The 21645-nt window shown below is 46.9% G+C and overlaps 1 long non-coding RNA gene across 11 annotated transcripts; it reads left to right on the top strand.

Moving 5' to 3' along the window:
- Positions 1–17447: 17447 nt before the first annotated feature.
- Positions 17448–21381, top strand: LOC119296048. Of its 11 annotated transcripts, none has more exons than XR_005144706.1 (7): positions 17449–17900; positions 17995–18072; positions 18175–18527; positions 18882–18965; positions 19470–19786; positions 19877–19943; positions 20959–21381. It is a non-coding gene; the product is annotated as an uncharacterized LOC119296048 (long non-coding RNA). The 11 variants fall into 11 exon arrangements; XR_005144705.1 differs by having other exon boundaries at positions 17995–18076; XR_005144702.1 differs by having other exon boundaries at positions 17450–17906.
- The last annotated feature ends 264 nt before the right edge of the window (positions 21382–21645 follow it).

Genomic DNA, 21645 nt, shown 5'->3' with positions numbered 1-21645 from the left:
GCCGTCTCCCGCCCCGGCCGGACCAGCCCGACCCCGTCGCCTCCCGGTGCGCCGCCTCTCCGCCCGGCGACCGGCGCCGCCGCACCGCCTCTCGCCTCGCCTCCCCGCCTCCCAGTCGCCGCCGCCCATCGCAGGCGCCGCCGCCCGCCGGCGCGCCCCGACCGGCGCCGCCCCAGCCGCCCGCCGGCCCCTTCGCCGCCCGGCCCCACGGCCATCTCTGCCGCCGTGCCTCCCGTCCGCGCCCCGTCACCGGATCCGGCCGGATCCCGGCCTCCCCGAGCCTCTTCGGCCATCTCCTCCCCGACTCTCGGCGAGTTCTCCGGTGATCCTCGAGCTCCGCGCCCCAGATGTGGATCTGAGAGGACCCAAGGTTGACCCCGTTTTTCGTCCAAGTCCCCAGATCTGTAACATTTTCATGCCCTGTTCATCGCATCATAACTCCATGCATACTGCTCCGTTTTGTGCGTGTAATATATCAAAATGTTCAATGTGAGATGGTCTACATTTCATTCCATTGTTCCATGTTTGTTTGAGTCCATCTTGATGCCTGAATCATCGTTGCAAGAGTGCTATATGATGTTAATCTGCTGAAACTGTTATAACTTGATGATTTGTCTTTTTCGTTGTATTTGATGTGTGCATCCTGTGAGCATGAGCTCTACATCTGTTTTGAACTACATCATGCCATATTTACAGTGGTGCAATCCATGTATTTTTGTGAGTCTTGTACTGAGTGCATCGAGCTCGTGAAGTAGGGTACTTGCTGTTACTGTTTTGCTAGGATGAATCTGCTACATCATGATGCTATGTAAACCTGCTGCTACACGTCATTCTATGCATAATCTGGAGACGTTCACTAAGGATGTTTTGTTATACATGTCATGCTCTATCCATCCACGCTCCTGGTTGCATTTATAGCCTGTTGTAGCTTGTTGTAATATTGCTCTCAAGTTGCTAAATAATGTTGTTGTCAGCCTGTTAACCTTAAGTTCAGTTTTGCCACGAGTTTTGCTAGTGTTCCATGCACCCTATGAACTTGCCATTGCCATGCTTAGATTCATAAACATGTATTCTTACTGTTGATTACCTTTTCATGCCATCTATTGCTCCGTGGTGAGTGGTACAAGCTCGCCAACATGCCTACTTATCGTTGTTCCTGCCATGCCCTGTTTGTTGAATCTGTTAACGAAACTTGCTATGTTTACATGGGTGCCATCATATTTTATGTGCCCTTTTGGCTCATGGTCAGTAAGGAACTTTTATTATATGAGATTATTAGATTCATGCCATGCATTTTTTTGCCAGGATAAGTTCTTGTAACATGTTGTTTGATAGCTCTAAACATCGTAACCTGATGTTATTTCTGCAAAGTCTGAAACTGTTATTATTTGCAATCTTGCCATGTCCTTTTGAGCATGTTCTAGTAGTTTCTGGAGATAGCTCAGTGTTCATGTTTTGTTATGCTTTACCTGTACATCATGCACATGCCTTTTGTTTTTATGTTGGGGTGCTGTAGCATGTTGTTTTGGTGCTTGCAATATGCCTAGTTGCTGTTTTGGACAGCTTGTCCTTTAAACTTGTATAGAGTGCATGTGTTGAACCGTTGCTCCATTTCGAGTGTGCTCTTTATAAAACTTGCTTGATTTTGCATGTAGTTTCATATTATCATGTTGCATCCATGTTTTGAGAGTGTTTGCTTGATGTTTGTATGCATTTTGCATCAATGCCATGTTTAACTTGTTTTGCTCATATCTTCTAGGCCGTAGCTCTGAATTAAACGAACTTTATATGTAACTTGACTAGAATCTCGTGTAGATCATCTTGGTGCATCTTAAAATGATGTTTAACAACTTGAACATAAGGTTTATTCAGATCTGGACCAATTTCGAAATTTGCATATGAGGACTTACCGGATTAGTTATATGTTGTTCCCGGCCTCATTTAAACTTGCCTTGATGTGTTGCTCTTGTTTGCATCAGTTCTTGCCATGAGTAGCTTCATCTAGTCTTGTCTTGCATCATGCTTGGTTGTGCATCATGTCTTGTCTATGTGTGGTGTGTTTACCATGTTGTGTGCTTCTTTTCGATAGTTCCTATTTCGTTGCGATCGTGAGGATTCGTTCGTCTACACTTGGTTCGTCTTCGTGGCTTCATCTTCTTCATGGACTCGTTCTTCTTCCAGCGGGATTTCAGGCAAGATGACCGTCACATTGAATCTCACTACTATCATTGCTATGCTAGTTGCTTCGTTCTATCGCTATGCTACGCTACCTATCTTGTTCTTCAAGCCTCCCAATTTGCCATGTCAGCCTATAACCTTTTTCACCCTTCCTAGCAAACCTTTGCTTGGCTATGTTACCGCTTTTGCTCAGCCCCTCTTATAGCATTGTTAGTTGCAGGTGAAGTTGAAGATTGCTCCATGGTGGACAGGATTATGTTGGGATATCACAATATCTCTTATATTATTAATGCATCTATATACTTGGTAAAGGGTGGAAGACTTGGCCTTATGCCTGGTGCTTTGTTCCACTCTTGCCGCCCTAGTTTTTGTCATACCGGTGTTATGTTCCCGGATTTTGTGTTCCTTACGCGGTTGGGTGATTTATGGGACCCCCTTGACAGTTCGCTTTGAATAAAACTCCTCCAGCAAGGCCCAACCTTGGTTTTACCATTTGCCTCACCACCACCTACTTTTCCCTAGGGAGTCGCTCTCTCAAGCGTCATCTTTATATTAGCCCCCCCCGGGGCCAGTGCTTCTCTAAGTGCTGGTCCGAACCGAGCAGCCTGCCGGGGCCCCTCGGGGAAACTCGAGGTCTGGTTTTACTCGTAGCTTGACTTATCCGGTGTTGCCCTGAGAATGAGATATGTGCAGCTCCTATCAGGATTGTCGGCGCATCGAGCGGCTTTGCTGGTCTTGTTTTACCATTGTCGAAATGTCTTGTAAACCGGGATTCTGAGTCTAATCGGGTCTTCCTGGGAGAAGGTATATCCTTCATTGATCGCGAGAGCTTATCATGGGCTAAGTTGGGACACCCCTGCAGGGTTTAAACTTTCGAAAGTCGTGCCCGCGGTTATGTGGCAGATGGGAATTTGTTAATGTTCGGTTGTAGATAACTTGACACTAGATATGAATTAAAATGCATCAACCACGTGTGTAGCCGTGATAGTCTCTTTTCGGTGGAGTCCGAGAAGTGAACATGGTTTTGGGTTATGTTTGACGTAAGTAGGAGTTCAGGATCACCTCTTGATCATTGTTAGCTTCACGACCGTTCCTTTGTTTCTCTTCTCGCTCTTATTTGCGTATGTTAGCCACCATATATGCTTAGTCGCTGCTGCAACCTCACCACTTTACCCCTTCCTTACCCATTAAGCTTTGCTAGTCTTGATACCCATGGTAATGGGATTGCTGAGTCCTCGTGGCTCACAGATTACTACAACAACAGTTGCAGGTACAGGTTATGTGATGACCATGACGCGAGAGCGATGCTTGCTTGCGTTGAGTTCTTCTTCTACTTCTTCGACCAGGGGATATGTTCCAGGTCGGCAGCCTGGGCTAGCAGGGTGGATGTCGTTTGAGTTTCTGTTTGTGTCTCATCCGTTGTCGGATGGTGCTCTTATGTAAGCTAATGTTGTATCCGTTGCGACATTTGTATGCCTTTTGTATGTATCCCCATCTATTTTGTAATGTTGATGTAATGATATCCACCTTGCAAAAGCGTTTCAATATGCGGGTCTATCCTTGGTGGGACCTTCGAGTTCCTTTTGGATAGGGTCGCATATTGGGCGTGACACCAGCTCTGCCTACGTTGCGCCGAGGGCGGCTGCGGAGGAGTCCGCACCACGTGTCACTTCAGCCAGTTTGGCCCTGAGGGCCGCGGTCCTACCCTCAGCTTCGGCCCTGATCAGCTCCAACCTTGATCCGTATTCACGCTTGAGGGCCGAGCGAGCTTCCGCCATGCGGCGGTCAACCTCTTCCTGGACTTGGGCTTCGCGTGCGGCGACGTCATCCGCCTGGGTCACCAGGCGCTCCCTCGCCTCCAACCGCTCGAGGTCAAGGTTGCGCTCAGTGGCCTCCAGCGTCAGCGCCTCCTCGCGCTTCAAGAGCTCCGCCTGGTCGACGGAAGCCTCCTTCAGCGACACAAGGGCCGCCTGGCGCAGTTCCACTTGCTGCTCCAGAGAGTTTCTCCAGGCTTGCAGCTCCCACGCGCGCTCCTCCACGTCCTTGCACCGTCGGTCTGCTTCCTGAGCCTCCTCGATGGCTTGGGAGCAGGCCTCTCTTGAGGCCGCCAGAGATGCTTCAGCCTTCCTGTTGTCAAGGTCATGCTGGTGACGCGCGAGGGCGACGGCTACCTTTAGCTTGCGCCTCTCCTCGGCGAGGCGCAAGCCTTCGGCCTCAAGGCACGCATCCTCGCCAGCAAGCTCCGCCCCGATCCGGCTCACCGCATCCGCCGCCCCCTGAAGGAACTCCTGACGAAGGGCGCGACGCTCCCAAGCGCGCATGCGCACATCTTCCGCGTCACCCTCTACCACTGGCGTATGCGCGGCATGCCCCTCTCAGCGCGGGGCTGGGGGCTGGTGCCCCGACAATCGCCGGACGGACCTCGCCAGGAGCACGGCCTGGCGCCAATCCGTCCCTAGAAGATGAGCTCAAGACTGACTTCAGCCAGTCACCATCCACGATCAAGGAAGGAGTGCGGGGCAAGCTGGTTGTGCCCCAGGGGAACTCATGAAGGGAAGACAGCAGGCGCGCAGGCTCAAGGTGCCCAGCGGGATAGGCCACTTCTCCGACCAACCGAGTGGCAGGGGCGCTGCTCGAGCTCGGCGCGCCAAGGTTCAGCAGCGAGGACGAAGCTTGGGGGGATGGCTCCTTGGCCGTCTCCGCGAATTCGGCAGGAAGGGCCCTGAAAGGCCGCGGTCAGCCAGAACAGAGAAGTAAAGGAGCAAAGAAAAAAGAGGACTCACTCGTCCATGGCGAAATACTTCCTACGCTTCAACAGGCGGCAGGGGCGATTGTCACCACCCAAGGCCTCCTTCCTCTTGCGAAGGGCCTCGAAGTCTACGCGGAACCGGCCTAAGCGCTCGGCGCAGGGGTTGTTCTGCGGCATGGAAGAGGCGTCAAGGTGATCAGCGCCAAGGGGACCGGCCTAGGGGACACCACCAGGCACCGCCTCATGAGGAACGGCCGGGACCTCGGGAGCCGTAGGCCGCAACTCCTCGCCTGCCACTACTCTAGGACGGGCTTCGGGAGATGCAACCTTTGGGGCTCCGCGTGGCGTCAGCATCTCAACATCATCCCTTTCAGCTCCCGGTGGTTCTTGTCTTCCCGCTCCATCACCTGAGACAGAGCTGCTTTGAGCGACTGGAAGAGCAACCACAGCGACTGGATTCTCGCGGGGCCCCATGAGGCCAGCCGGGCGCAGCCCCCACTCGTCAAAGCTGGGCATCTGCCTCACGAAATCGGCCCTGCCCGAACAAAGATACAAGAGGGCACCATCATGTCGAAGGCTGCCCGGGGAAGGATCACCAGTCAGGACCCTAAGCACCGTCCTCAGCGCTTCAGGCGCCAGGTCCTCCTCCTGAAGCTACATGCGGTCTTTGTACCCAGCAAAGTCCCACATCCGACGGGAGTGGCGCTGAAGAGGAGCAATGCGGCGCTGCAGGAACTCCTTCACCACCTTGGGCGCCATCACATCAAGCGCCCTCAAACTCTCGAAGCGGCGCCAGACGAAGGCGAGCCGGGGGCTCACGAGCAGCTCATGATCCCAGCCTGAGTTGGGAACAGCAGGCAAGGTTGGGTGCGAGAGCAGGGGGCTGGGCACTCCGACATCCACATACAGCCACCGCTCTCTAAACCTGGCCTCAGGAAGAGGAAGGCTGAAATCGATCCCTGAAGCAGCCGTCTCCGGCACAGCGAGGAAGCTCACACACCCCAAGCATTGAGTGGGGTCGCTCAGACGCAAAGAGAAGAAATGGCGCAGCAGGGCAACGGAAGGAGGAATGCCCACCATTGCTTCGCAAACGAAAGCGAAGACAGCCAGGAGGGTAATGGACTCAGGCCCAAGGTGCATCATGTGGATTTGATAATGGGAGAGCACCGCATTGAAGAAAGCGGAAAAGGGGGGAACCAGACCCACCCACAGGGCATCGGCGAAGAACCGGACCTCTGTGACAACCCTATCAAAGGAGCCATGGGACGCAGGCCAGACCGTGGTCCGGCTGCATTCGTTGAAGATGGTGGCAAGGGCAGAGCAGACCTTGTTCAAGGCTTCGGGATTGAGTATGATGGACCGGTCAACGGCGAGGGCCACCGCCGGAGGCAAGCGGGACGACGACGCGGGCTTATTCCCCTTTTCCTTCTTTGTTGGCGCCATGGCAATGGGAAGGGGGGAAGAGTTCGAGTTGGATTGGAGGCAGAGGTTGGAGCCTGAGGAAGAAGGAAGGGCATGAAACACGCGGGCGACGAAAGGGGAATGGTTGTGTGCAACCACGGGTCCGCCTAGCCGGGCGTGTTATGAGGCATCATGGGGAAGTGGAGACGCCCACGTCCAATCAACCGCCATGCGGCGCCCAAGGCCGTAGGCTGTTGGGGCCCGCGGTGCTTCGCACTTGCCCCTTCGCTTCTCTGCTAAGCCAAGTCCGGGCGTGCCTTGGGCCCGGGGGCTACTGTCGGCGTTCTGGGAACGGGGGTCCCCAGACTTGCCTTCCTGTGGCGTGGCTCAAGTGGGGGCCAGCGCAGCCCAGCTTCATCAGCTCAAGCTCAAGACCCTCGCGAGGGGCCAAGCCTCGCGGGGCAGATGACAGGAAGCTTCCTTGGGAGCAGCCTCATCAGGCAGGCTCGCAAGGAGGCGGAGAGATCAAGGCAAGGGTGCCTCACAAGGAGCCCGTGACGCAAGCCATGACGATCGAGACCAGGCGGGCGCCAGGTAGGCGCCGGCCTGCGCAGTGTCCTTGTTTCCCCTTTGGTGCAAAGGGGGCAAGCACAGGCCAAGGTATCAGGCAAAGGTTACCGTTTCGGTGCAACAAGACCAAGACCAGCAGAACAGCAGGATGGAGGTCATCATGGAGCCCAGGACGGCGTCATCGTCAGAGCCTTTGGCAGCCGAAGACCAACTTTAGTCAGGATAAGTGTACTAGATGTTTCCCCTCAAAATGGCCAATTGTTGGCGCCCTTCCCGCTCATTATTTGGGAAGAGGCCCAAGGCCTCCCTCTATAAATAGGACTAGACACCACAGAGTAGAGGCATCTAGAATCGAATCATTCAGAGAGAGAGAGAGAGAGAAGCGACTGAACTCACCCAAGCAGTTCATCGCGCCAGCTCAAGAACAGCCCCTCGCGAGGCTGTTCTCCCCTTGTACTATTCATCATCAGCCCCTGAGGCAATCCACCACACCACACACTGGAGTAGGGTATTACACCACAATGGTGGCCTGAACTAGTATAAATCTCGTGTCCCTTGTGTGTTCTTCTTTCTAGCCTGGATCCTTTGCGAGACTTCGACACTTGAGCTGGTAGGGGAAAGATCTCCGTGCGCACCCCAGTGTTCGAACCTCAATTGTCTGTCAGAACCCGAAATCCGAGAGCCACAGGCAGGCAAATCTGGGTACCCTGGTTCCCAGGATGCCGACAACTCCAACGTCGTATCTCCTACATGGCCCTCCAGTAGAGTCGAAGCGACTGGAGGGGGAGTGGCCGAGCCACCGCCGCGTCCTCCTTGGCCCCGAGCACCGCATCAGCCGTGACCATTTCTGCGGCTCCGCCTTGTGCACTGGATCCTACCCCTGCATCCTCAGCAGGGGCAGGGATACAATGTCGAGAGGAAGCCCTTGTCTCCGCTGCTGGTGCTCGATCGCACCCTCTTCCCGTCACCATGGTGGAAGAGGGATACGAGAAGAAGAAGGAGAGGATGTGTGGGTGAGCCCCTCCCGACACCTCTACGCCTCCTATTTTAGCGAAGCGTCGCTGGGGGCTGGCTCCTCACCACCCAGGGGGCAACCGCCCCGCTTCGCCTATCTGGTTTGTCTGCATCACTGACAGCATCCAGATTTTTCAACCACCCTCCTGCGTAAATCCATGGCACCTTGCCTTCTGCCATGGCGCTCATTCCCGCATATGCATCTGTTACCTACCCTATGCAATGCATGCAGCATACATGGCGGAAATGGCAGGTGTGGAGGGGAGAGTAAAATGGCAATTACCTCCTCCTCCCCCGAGGTCGTGTGCGGGCACTTCAATGAACTTCCCATGAACGTGGGCATCCCCTATCCCTTTATGCGGGTAACCCCACAATGTTTGACATTACACGACTTGCGAGGAAACCAGGGATTGATTCAATTCCACGTTAATGAAGAAGCAAAAAACATATCAAGGAAGACATGGATCCCGCTGCAGCATGGTCGAGGTGCCCGCCTGTGTATTTGTTGGGGCCTACCCCAACAAAGCCCGGCAGCACATATTGACCAGGCCCGAGGGCTCCTGTCGGTGCAACAAATATCCATGTTTGTTGACCGGACTCATGCACAGGCATGCTGACGATCATACATCCAACACCAACGTGTAACGCAAGGCCGAACCAGAGAAGCCTCTCTTCGTCATATCAAGGAGTGCATCAAGAAGAGCAAGATTCCAATGGAAGTGTCCTTCGCTGGTCAGACGAGGCCGACAAGGTTGATGCAGTAGATAAGAATAGGATCAAGCTGCACCAGCTGTCGGTGCAACATACCCTGGTTGTGTTGCCCTGACTGTGCACGGGCACGGGAACAAGATTATGGCACCAGGCCATGCCAGAGTACAAGAGACCAAGATCTTCGAACGACCAGCATACAGAACAAGAGGGTCAAGATCAAGCCAAAGGAGTAATGGGGCCGAGGAGGTTCGAGGGCAAGCAGATCAACGAGGAGGACGCTGGCGGTCGAAGGTGGAAGAAGAAGGTGATCCAGCGATGTAGCGAAGTTGGGCTCGCGTGCGTCGGTGTAGGTGACGTAGTTGAGCACGGCATTCCCCCTAGACATGGAGATGCGGTGAGGGAAGTACGATGGCTACACGGGCGGCAAGGCAACAACGACGGCAGTGCTCAGCTTCACGTCAGAACAAAGAAAAGCGGCGTGAAGGGGGAGAGGAGTGGAGCTAGGGTTGGCGGGGGTGCTCGGGGCCCTAATCATCACGGGGCACCGCCGGATGGCCAGCACATAGACATTCGTGGCATGGACAGCATGCAGGCGCACTCGGTGCCACAATCTCTGCCTTTGTCCAGAGGTAGGGGAAAAGGCTAGCCATGTGGGTTGTGCCTTGTATAGTGTAAGTGTTGGCTTCACACTGTAGCACTAGGCTTTAGGTGCGCGGTGTGCTTTTCCTTTTAATCTTTCTGTAATTTAAATAGCTTCTGCTTTGCAATTAATTTGGGCACCATTTGATATTTTTTAGATGTGATATTTACCACATAAATACTTGGCTACATTCTAGGCTAGGACAAAAAGTCTGGAGCTAAATTGAATTCATTTAATTTATGTGTGTATTTGAATGGGCAAAACAGGTGTTGTTGGCACTGTTTTAATGAGGTTAAGGGCATTTTAAATATGAAAACATATTAGTTTATGCATGACAAATAGTTACTAAATATTTGAAATATTATGAACAATTTTTCCTGCATGTTTGAAGATGAAAAAAACTTACTTGCAAATTTAAACTTGAATTTGACTTTGATTTTTATTAAGTGGCAATATGCATAGTAATCATGATGACATGGCATCATTAGCAAGTAATCAATGTAGCATGACATTGGGGGTGTTACAGATTGTTAGAGATGTTGAAGTCTCGTATTCTAAGATCAAGTACCCTATTGATTTTCTATTTCTTGGTTCTCCACAAGATGATTTTTGTCCCATTGTATTTGCTAGACCTTTCCTGAATACAGTTAATGCTAAGATTGATTGCAATAGGGAAACAGTTAGTGTTAATTTTGGTGATGTATCTCGTGAGTTTAATTTCTCTAAATTTCATAGACAACCACATGATAAAATAATTGCCTAGTAAGGATGAAATCGTTGGTCTTGCTTCTATTGCCTTACCTCCTACTGATCTGTTACAACAATATTTGCTAGACCATGACAATGATATGCATATGAATGAAAGATATGAACTAGATGAGATATTCTTTAATCAATCACCTATCATTAATCATACTTTGCCTGAACTCTTGGAGGTCCTTGATAACCCACAAGTAGGGGATCGCAATAGTTTTCGAGGGTAGAGTATTCAACCCAAATTTATAGATTCGACACAAGGGGAGCCAAAGAATACTTGCAAGTATTAGCAGCTGAATTGTCAATTCAACCACACATGGAGATTAATTATCTACAGCAACATGATCATTAGCAAAGTAGTATGATAGTTTTGATAATAGTAGCAACAGCAATAGTAACAATAACAGTGATAGCAGTAGTTTTGTAACAGTAACAATAGCAGTAGCAGCAGTAGTAACTTAGCAAGATCAATATGTAGGAAAATCATAGGCATCGGATCGGTGATTCTTTATATGATATTCATCATGAGACAGACATAACCTAGGATGATACGGCACTAGCTCTAGTTCATAAATATAATGTAGGCATGTATTCTGTAAATAGTCATACGTGCTTATAGAAAGAACTTGCATGACATCTTTTATCCTACCATCCCGTGGAAGCGGGGTCCTATTGGAAACTAAGGGATATAGAAGCCTCCTTTTAATAGAGACCGAAACAAAGCATTAGCATACGATGAATACATAAGCTCCTCAAACTACGATCATCACCGGGAGTGGTCCGGACTATTGTCACTCCGGGGTTGCCGGATCATAACACGTAGTAGGTGACTATAACTTGCAAGATCAGATCTAGAACATAGATATAGTTGTGATAACATAAACGGTTCAGATCTGAAATCATGGCACCCAGGCCCAAAGTGACAAGCATTAAGCATGGCAAAGTCATAGCAACATCAATCTCAGAACATAATGGATACTAGGGATCAAGCCCTAACAAAACTAACTTGATTACATGATGAATCTCATCCAACTCCTCACTGATCAGTGAGCCTACGAAGGAATTATTCACACCCGATGGAGATCATCATGGAATTGGCGATGGAGAAGGGTTGGTGATGATGAAGATCAAAGATCCCCCTCTCCGGAGTCCCAAACGGACTCCAGATCTAGCCTCCCGGTGAAGAATAGGAGACGGCAGCGGCTTCGTCTCGTGAAATGTGATAATTCTTTCTCCCTGGTTTTTTTGGAAAAATAGGATTTTATAACATCGGTTTCAGGGTCTGGGGCCCGCTAGGTGGGGACAACCCACTTGGGCGTGCCCTGGTGGGTTGTGCCCACCCAGGTGCCCCCCTCCTGTGGTTCCTGACTCCAGAAATTATCTTTTATTGTATAAAAATCCTCGCAAAGTTTCATTCCATCCGAGAACTTTTATTTCTGCCCAAAAACGACACCATGGTAGTTCTGCTGAAAACAGCGTCAGTCCGGGTTAGTTCCATTCAAATCATGCAAATTAGAGTCCAAAACAAGAGGGAAAACGTTAGGAAATGTAGATACAACTGAGACGTGTCAACTCCCCCAAGCTTAAACCTTTGCTTGTCCTCAAGAAATTCAGTTGATAAACTGAAAGTGAAAAAGAAAAACTTTACAAACTCTTTTGCTCTTGTTTCCATAAATAAGCTTAAACAGCACCTAGGTTTTCAACAAAGATTATAACTAACCATGTCAATAATAACTCTTAAAAATTAGGGCTTTTATCATTTATGCCACCAGTTGTGTCCCACTACTCACTTTTGCCATTAGAAGTTTCAACTACTCAAAAATGCCATCGATCCCTCGGATGTTTGCTAAATGCCATTAGATATCTCAAAAATGCCACCGTTCTGTTAGATGTTTGCTCAAAAATGTCATTAGACATTGTTATTTTCACGCCAAACCCCTTGACCATGTTATATGGCAAAAATAAGCCCAGACCCACTGTTAGTTCTCTCTATCTCACAATGATTAGTGTGGCCCCACTTGTCAGGAGTAAGCAAGCGAATAACTTTACAGGAAAATAAGAATGCTGTTGGGATCAAGTGGGCCCCACACTTGATTGTAGTGAGATAGAGGGAGAGCTGGCATGTTGGTTCATAGGTATTTATGTCATTATAACGTGGCAAAAGAGATTTGAGATCACAATAATGGTGTCTAGTGGCATTTTTGAGCATGTGCCTAACGAAGCTATGGCACTTTTGAGCAGTTGAAAATTCTAATGGCAAAACTGAGTAGTGGGACACAACTGATGGCATAAATGATAAAAACCCTAAAAATTATATTAACTCATATCAATGACATAATCAACTAGCGAGCAATAATAAGACATCTCAAACAACAACATTTGTCAAAACAACCATGATACAATATGACAATAGTGGTATCTTGCTGGCCCTTTCTGAGACCGCAAAACATAAATGCAGAACACCTCCAAAGTTCAAGCAGTGACTAAATATTGTAATTCATGGTAGGAAAGATACAGTCATGACGCACCCAACATTAGCTACACACAATGCATAAGCATGACAACAGTGCTCTCAGGTTCTGACGCTATTTGAGAAGGTGATGACACAACATAAAAGTAAATAGATAGTCCCTTCGCAGAGGGAAGCAGTGATTTGCAGAGGTGCCAGAGTTCAAGTTTTTTTAAAAAGAGGTAAATGGAATTTTGAGACATGCACCCTTCTTGTTTTCTTTGCAACCACCAGTTATCAATATCTTCCATGCTAAACACATTAGTAGCGGTTCCCAAGCGATAAAGTAAAGGTTATTGCTCCACAGGAGTTTTTGTTTGATTTTTTACAATTGGGACTGGGAATCCCTATTACCGCCCCTTTCTCGTGCAATGGTGAGTGAATTGTAAAAAGACGTATTAGCATCCCCGAGCTTAATTCCTGCAATGGTAAGTTTATTCACTCATACGTAAATTTACTTAGGACGACAGGGTAATACCACATATAGGTAGGCATGGTGGACTCATCTGAAATAACTTGGGTTTCAGGTTTTTGCAGCACAAGCAGAATTCCCACTTAGTACAGGCGAAGGCTAGCAAATAGGCTGAGAAGCGGCCAGCTAGAGAGCAACAACGGTCATGAACATGCATTATGCATAAGTAACATTGGATACTAGCATGAGTAGGATATGAACACCATGAACATAAATATCTTAGAGGCTATGTTGGTTTTGATTCAAGTACATGCATGAACATGTGCCAAGTCAAGCCACTCAAACATTCAGAGGAGGATACCATGTCATCATACTACATCACAATCATTTTAACGCAATGTTGACATCCAAGATAAATCATTATCCACTCCTAGCTACTTATGCATGGCGTGAGAAACTATAATCTCTAATTGTCATTACAAATATGTTTGATCATAATAGGATGAATCATGGATACTAGGTTAAACATATTTACAAAAACAGAACAAGTCGAGTTCATACTCGTTTCTCTCTGCCACGACATGTTCATCAAGTATCGTCATTATCGCCTTTCACTTGCACGACCGAACGATTTAAAAATAATAATAGTGCAAGAGTGCTGTGGACTAAGCTAAAATCTGCAAACATTTTATTCAAAGGGAGAAGACAAGGTAATATAGACTCTTTGTCAGATAAACAATAATGCATATGAGAGTCACTCAACATTTTCATTGTGGTCTTCTCCTCGGTATGACTCAATAAAAAGAAAACAAATTCAGTGAAACACACTGAAATAGTTTTGGAGTTTTTGGTTTTTGTGAACAAGTAAATAAAAAGGAAAAAGCAAAAACGAGAAAAACTATTTACACGGGAAAGCTCCCAACAAGCAAAAGAAGAACAAGGAAATCTTTTTGGATTTTCTTTTTAAATACTACAACTAACTACACTAGAAAGAAAAATCAAAAAGAAGCATGAAATATTTTTGTATTTTCTCAAAGTTTTTCAAACACACAAGAATAAAGCGAGAAAATAAATTTAGCGTGGATCAATGAAAAAGTGTGAACACCAACAACTGAAATGAAATGTGTGAACATGAATGTAATGTTAGTGGAAATACGTACTCCCCCAAGCTTAGGCTTTTGGCCTAACTTGGTAATCACCAGTCGTAGAAGCCATGGGGTCCTATGTTAAAATGCTGAGGAGCGGGCACATGTGGATCCCACTGCTGAGGTTCCCCCCTCTTATTGTAGGGTGGAGACCCTAAGCGTAGATCTTTCACGAATTGGAGGGGAATCCACGAAGAACACGAAGAACAAGAGGGGAAATCACAAGAAGAAAACACTCAAGAACAAGTCCAATCACACATCCACTAGACTCACAATCACACAAGACCCACAAAGGTACAAGAACAACAAAGGGAAAGAAACAAGGTAAAGTTCATCCCAAATCCAAATGAGATGAGTTCTTGATGATCTAGATAGATCCTTCCCTCAAGGGGGTCTTGAATCCCTAAGGATCTTCTCCAATGGAGGCCTTGAATTCCATGGAGTCTTCTCCCTCAAGAGGAAACCCACAATGGGAGATACATGAGCTAAGCTTTAATGTCTAGTTCTAATCTTAGCTAACCCTAAACCTGAGAGGAGCATGGAATGTATAGTCTAGGGGCGAAGGGGTATGGGCCTCGGTGGTTACATGGGCGTTTTAGCCCGATCCGTAGCGAAACAGGGTGGACTGGACAGTCCGGTGGTAAGGACCGGACAGTTCGGTGAGGACAGATGCAATTTTGGGTGCCACCGGATTGTCCGCTGTGGGGACCGGACTGTCCGGTAGTGCAATTTCGGTGCGATCGGACTGTCCGCTATGAGGACCGGACTGTCCGGTAGTGCAATTTTTGCACTCTTCCTTTTCTTCGTCTTGACACTTCCGGTCACTCTTGGGTCTTGGGGTCCTTCTCCTTGGCCTCCAGGAAGCTTCCTAGCTGCTTGGTGGCGGTTGCCCTCGTACCTAATGATGCACAATGTTCCATGGTGAGGTAGCAACCAAGTCCAATGTATATTAATGTAAATCTCGAAGAGGAGCGGGTTCGCCTTAAGTCCGGTAGGTCCACTTGGGGCTTGAGGTGCTATGAAGGTGTACAAGGAGATGGTCGTAGGATGCTCCGCATCATCCCCTCCCCCTTGGCAAAGATCCGACCTCAGATTGAAAACCAAATCACCATGGGAAAGAGATGGCTTCGCCGTGTAGGAGTGGACGATCACCAAGTACTCATCATCTTCAATCTCGGAAAGGGCACCCTCCAATGTCGCACCGTCTAATGATTCCTTCAAAAGGGACAAAGACAACAAACACTTGGAAAAACAAATGTGGTTAGCGTTAGGGCAAAACCAAGCATTCAAGAGGTGATTCACCACACAACTGTCGTTATCAAGCATAGCATATGGTTTGACAAAGGATTGTGACATGGCTTGAAAGCATAGCAATCGAGCACACGCAAAGATATCATCGGGACAACCATGTAAATGTGAGGTTGTGATGCAAATATGTGTGACAAGATAATAAGCATCTACCTCAAGTTCATAGCAAGCATTCACAAAGTGCTCAATGAAAGGTCTATGGTAGGCATAAGAATCATTCACAACACCAAATAAAATGAAGTGTCTAAACACATGGATCAAGTGCAAGACAATCCAAGCATAACGTGCATAGGGTGTAGTGAAAATTGTGTGGCACTCAACACAATAAGAAGAGCAATTTTTCATCATGTGTGAGGCAATCAAGTCAATCATGTGACAAGCAATGGGACATGGCATATGTGAATAAATGATATTGGTGCAACCAACCATATGATAGTAGCAAGTAGTCCAAGAATTGTATGCAACACACAAGGTGTATATGTCATGAGGCATGGAAATGTGGCAATCGTTGGTGAAAGCAATATCTTGAACATGCGTGCAAATGGTGCAAGCAACACATGAAGTATGATCCACAATATCCAAGCTCAAGAAGGATGTCACCTTGAAGGTGTGTCCTTGTGCATTCTTCACAATGCCGAAGTGGAAGCAAATGCGGTGTAGAAGCGAGTCGTGGTAGAATGTATGAGGCTCGCTCTCAAGAGCTCGAATGGTCAACTCACGTGAAGTGGAAGTTGACACAAAGTCCAAGTATCCTACACATGCACACAACAAAACAAATAACGCATGTGCATGGTAGATAAACACATCATCCCTCATGATGGTTCTCTTATCTTGCACATAACCATTAGAAGCAAAAGTGCATGAATAATATGATGCAACAATGGCGATATTCATGGCACTAGGTATATGATGCAAAGAAGTAAGACAAGCATGTTTCACAAGTAATATGTCAAAATCTCGAAACATATGTGAGAATGCTATGGGGGCAATCTCATGAGCAAGACTATAAGCATTGTTGCACTCAATACATGGCAAGTCATCTAGCATGAGAGAGGCAACACATGGAGATATATGACAAGAAGCAATATGAATCATGTGCAAAGCATATAGATGGTTGTCATCAACCGCATGAAATGAGCAAGTATGAATCATGGGTGATGCAACATAAGCAAGCATCTCAATCAAGTTGTGCAAACTAGTGGAGCGAAGATGCAACACACTAGAGTAAATCATGGCAATCATGTCATGTGAGCAAATAATAGGCATAGACAATGCACATGACATGTCACAAGCACGAACACAAAGCAAGATCATAGTATAATCATAAGCATTGGGCACAAAGTAAACATGGCAAGAACAAGCAATATCTCCACCAAGCTTACAAATACACATACGGGTACTAGAATCAATCATCATGTGTAATGCAAAGCGTGGGTCACAAATGCATGGCTAAGGCATAGGAATAAACATATCATGCAAAGTGAACATGGCGAGATGGCCATATTTAAAAAAAAAAGAGGCTGGGCAACTCGGCCACCCAAGCTCCCCCAATTTCGTTGCTCGTTCGCCGTTGGATGCGGGTCAACTGGGTCATCGGAGTGCTGCCTCGCGTTGGATCTTCACTGGCTGCCTCACGTCCCGTTTTGACCGGCTGGTGAAAACGCAGGGCTGAATGACCTGTGGGCTCATGGCGAGTGCCTATAGGCTGGGTCAAATGCTCCTGGGTGTTCGCGCGCCTCTCCTCACGCGCCGCGTGCACCCTCGCGCGCGTCGCTCTCCTCTGTGTTTGCTGCTAGCTCGTGTGGTTGGTTGAGTGGTGCCGCTGCAGGTGGGCCTGCATTCTCTCTGGTCCCACCCGTCGGTATCCTGCTATGGATTGTTTTGTGTGCGCGAGGACGTCAGGCGTTGGTACAGAGAGAAGATGAACTGACAGGATGCACGTCCCACGCACGGCGGACACGGAGCGGTTGGCCAAACCTGGCGCGCACGATGCGTACCCACCACTCCGTGCGCATACACATCCGCCCCGCGCACTATGACGGGTAGGCTGTGTTGGATTTTTGATCCCGCATGTCGGTGTGTCGGGTTGATTTCTTTCTGGCTTCGGCGTCAGATACTGGAGAGAGAGAGAGAGAGAGAGAGAGGAGAGATAGCGTGGGCTTCTTCTCCCTTTCTTCCGGGCTTTCTGCCCGCTGAGAACGTGCGCGCAAAAAGGATGAAGCCATCCCGAGCCGTGCGCCCCTTCCCCCGTCCTCCTCCACCTTGCCTGGGCTCCGCCTCCTCCACCTCTCTCTCTCTTCTGCGCCAACGGCCACTCCCTCGTTGCTGGACCCCGCCCTGCTTCGCCTCCGCCAGCCTCTTCCTCCTTGCCGTCGACGGCAGCGGTGTGAACTGGAGCAGCGGCCGTGACTAGATGCGATGAGTTGACCGGGCTGGTTCCACGCTGAGGAACGGACCCCCTCGACACCATCATCTGCGGCGCTACTCTGCTGCCTCCGTTTGTCACAGTTAAGGTTCTGGTTCCTTGCCTGCTCCCCTTCCTCTTGGGCATTCTGTTCCTCACGTTATTTACCTTGCTACCTTCGATTTGTTCATGTGCAGGTTTGTGATCTCTTCTGCATTCCGCTTTCCAGGAGTTCTTGCCTTCAACACTGAGGTGGAATGGCTCTTCCCATACTTGTCTGTAAGCTATTTGATGAAATGCTTGTGTCATACTTTTTCTTCAGTTTTTATTCCTGCTGTTGAGTTTTACTCTGGTTTGTCATTTCTGTCGGCGCGAAGGTGGGGCTCGAAGAAGTATGGCCCTGATGCGCTAGGTTTGTCATTTTTGTCAGCATCCGCTTCCTTCGTTGGTTGTCGCTTGTTTGTACATTGTTGTAGTTCAGAGACGCCACCCAATTTGCTAATATAATTGTTCAGTGCTCTCTCACAGCGATTCTTACAAAATTATCATGCATACAGTTCCCTATTTAAGTAGAGTATAACCACTGGGTTATTCAAATGCAGATTCTTTTGTAACTCAAGAGGTTATATTTTAATTGCATGCACTTACTTTAGCTTAGGGGTTCATCTGTACGGGAGCACATCATTGGAGAGGAAGATCATGATCAAAGGAAATAGGTTTCAGCTTTCAGGTACATACTCTGTACTATTAGAAACATATGAGCAAGGTTGTCACAATGACGCTCTATATCGCAATCTTTTCTAGAAACCGACTTCATAGTTTTCCCATGTGACGTGACTACATGTTCTACTTTCTTATTGTAAACATGCTAATATCTTTCTTCTTATATTATAACAAAATGCTCAGTTATTTTCATTGAATATAGACGCAACTTTTTCTTTGGGTACATGTATGATTAGATGTATAATTAGTAGTGCTTTCCGTCTGACACTTTTTTTATGGCTGGGAGGTTTGACACAAATATCCATATAATTCTGCTTTTCTTCTCTATGCCTCAAGCTTGCTCTCTTGTGTTACAATGCAGGCTCATGCGCCTGTTTTCCTTTTTCCTTTTGATGGGGCCGTTCAGGTGAGGTGAAGCAAGCAAGCACCTCCCCGTGTTTTATATGTAAGCAATCACCTCCCAATCACCTCCTATTGTTCGTTTAAACCTTTCTTCTGTATTAGCACTACTGGATAACCATTATTTTCCCGCAAAAAAAAGGATAACCATTATTGATCTATCAAAAAGGAAATCATAACACTACAGGTCATGGAAAATAGATATAATTAGCACATAATCCTGCAAGTTTCACCTAATATGCACATGCCGTTTTAGTTTTCCAAAATATATACCATGGAGAAACTAACTGGATGCAGTGCAGATTCTAGGATATTAACATTTGCAGCCATACGTTGGTTTCAATAGTGACAGATTTTTGTCAATCCCACAGAGATAATTTAATTCGAGACTAGCAAATACAGTTAAGTATAAACTGTTTCCTTTGATGAAATTCTAATGTTTTTTCAAACAAAGTATGATGAACTTAAAATCCATAATATGAAGTTGTGCCTGCTGCATCAGTACAATTGATGCTTAGGGACTAATTCTTTATATTTCCTGATGTATTAGTTGAGATCGAGGAGAGAGCGAGCCATTGCAGAGGAGAGGGGATACGAGGATGGGCGGAGGTCAGGCCTTGCTAACAGATTTGCGGCGGAGTGGGAGAGGTGACGCCGACCGGCCGGCGCCTCACCACCGGCTCCTGTTTGGCGGTGGCAAAGAGAAGGGTGCCGAGGATGTGTTGCTCTATGCATGGGTGTCGAAGTACATCATCGTTATGACGTGTATCATTTCTCTATTTTCAGCCCTACTACTCTTGAGCCCAAATCCCATGACCATGCCCCCACCTCTCCTTCGTTGAATGAAGGGAGTCTGGTTGCTAAAAAGTGAGTTTCTTAATCAGTATGTATGTCCCCTCTGCACATGTCGTTTCTTCGTATTTAAGAGGCCCTCAAGCTTTGTCAGTTTTCTGATAGGTATGGAATTTTAATTTGATAGTCCGAACAACGGTGGATACTGATGGAGCTATATACATCTTTACATGTAAGTTTGTTCTCTAGATAGTTCTCTTTCCAAGATTTTCATATCATATTTGTCGTGGGATCTGACTGCTTTACCATATTTCCTGGTGTGGACGATGTTATAGAGTGAGCTACCATCACTTCTCATTACTGACTGTAATCAATATATATGTGTTTATGCCATAAAAGATGGATATTTGTCGAAGCCATTGTCGTGTCATGTAATTACTTGCAGATCAACTATATATAGTTTTGTTCGGATTGTAAAGCGGAAACGATAAAACCCTACAGCTCCTGTGTGATTGTCATTTGATTATTTACTTCCTCAAGTAGTATGGATATGGTGCTGCCAGGATATTAAGTATATTCATGAAGTTGTGCAAAGTTTAAAATTGGTTGTGGTATCTTGCATTTTTCAAATGCTCATATGTTGCTGGTAGTCATGCTTATGCCCAGGATATTAAGTAAGCATGTGCTATGTTGTGACTAAATAAAAGCAATGTTTAGACTTATCTTTTGTTTGCTCTACTTAAGTGATGTCGAGAAAATCACTGATATTTCTGTTTTACTTGGCTTACATTTTTGTTTTCAAATAGTTCTGCCTCTCAATTTGATATTTCTATTTGCTTTTGCTTAGTAATATGATGTATTGTTTTCTAACTCTAGGCCTACTTGTGTTCAAGGTTCAGTTGATTCTGTGTTCTTAAGGGTGTTTTTTTAATGGCATCAACATGTCGCATTAATTCCATTCTGCATTGTACTGTGATTTTTCCAAGCAATACCATTATGGCAATGTCTTTGCTCCATTTTAAGTTTCACTTGGATCACTAGCCTGCTTGTTCTCACGGCACCTCATCATCATGCCCTTTCTTAAGGGTGTTCTGGCATTTTTGTCCTTTTGTAAATTAGTGGCATTAAATTAGTGGTCTTCTATTCGTGTTGCGAACCCCAATATGGCATCTCACCATTCCCTACGATCCACATGTTAACTGTGGATTTATTTAATGATAATATGATATCAATTGCCTTTTCTTCAGGATAAGCTGACACCTAATAAGGATCAGGAGAACAACAGAGATGCTAAGAGGCAACCTTTTGGGGTTAAGGATATCAACAACAACAGGGCTTATGAGGCCGAAGAGAGCTCGAGTGGCGTCTTTTGGTACTTGAAGCCCTGCACGTTCCTGGTGTAGTAGCAGCAAAATAATTTGGAGGCTTTAAAGCTACTGCACTTCATGTAGTTAGGATCAATTCTTTGTTTCGGTTTGAAATATTCCCCTATTCCTCCTATTTGATTGATTCATCTGATGGACATTTTGTCAGGCAAATAAACAAAAGGCATATGTATTGTTCAAGAAATAGAGAAATGTTATTGTTCTTCTACTAATTGGTTGCTTGGCCAAATGTATTGTAAATGATTTATTATTGTTCAAGGTATAGAGAAATGTTATTGTTCTTCATTGTAGTGGATGACATCTATCCCAGTTATTGAGATGATGGATGATGGAAGTACTACTGAGGAGTTTTGTCTTTGACTGAATGAAGCTGCTAAGGAAGAAGGGATAAATAGTGTGGAGGAAGAAGGGATAAATAAGTCGCTCGATTCATGGGCCGAATAGGCTGCCATACAACTGCTTTGAAATATACATGAGTTGATAGAAACACTACTCTTTTGAAATGTGTTTTTTATACATATTTCATAATAGGCGTATCTATGCCTAGGA

Source organism: Triticum dicoccoides, chromosome 4B, assembly GCF_002162155.2.
Source record: "Triticum dicoccoides isolate Atlit2015 ecotype Zavitan chromosome 4B, WEW_v2.0, whole genome shotgun sequence".
NCBI classification, from domain to species: Eukaryota; Viridiplantae; Streptophyta; class Magnoliopsida; order Poales; family Poaceae; genus Triticum; species Triticum dicoccoides.
The sequence above is the reverse complement of the archived record's forward strand: the minus strand, read 5'-3'. Positions and strand labels throughout refer to the sequence as shown.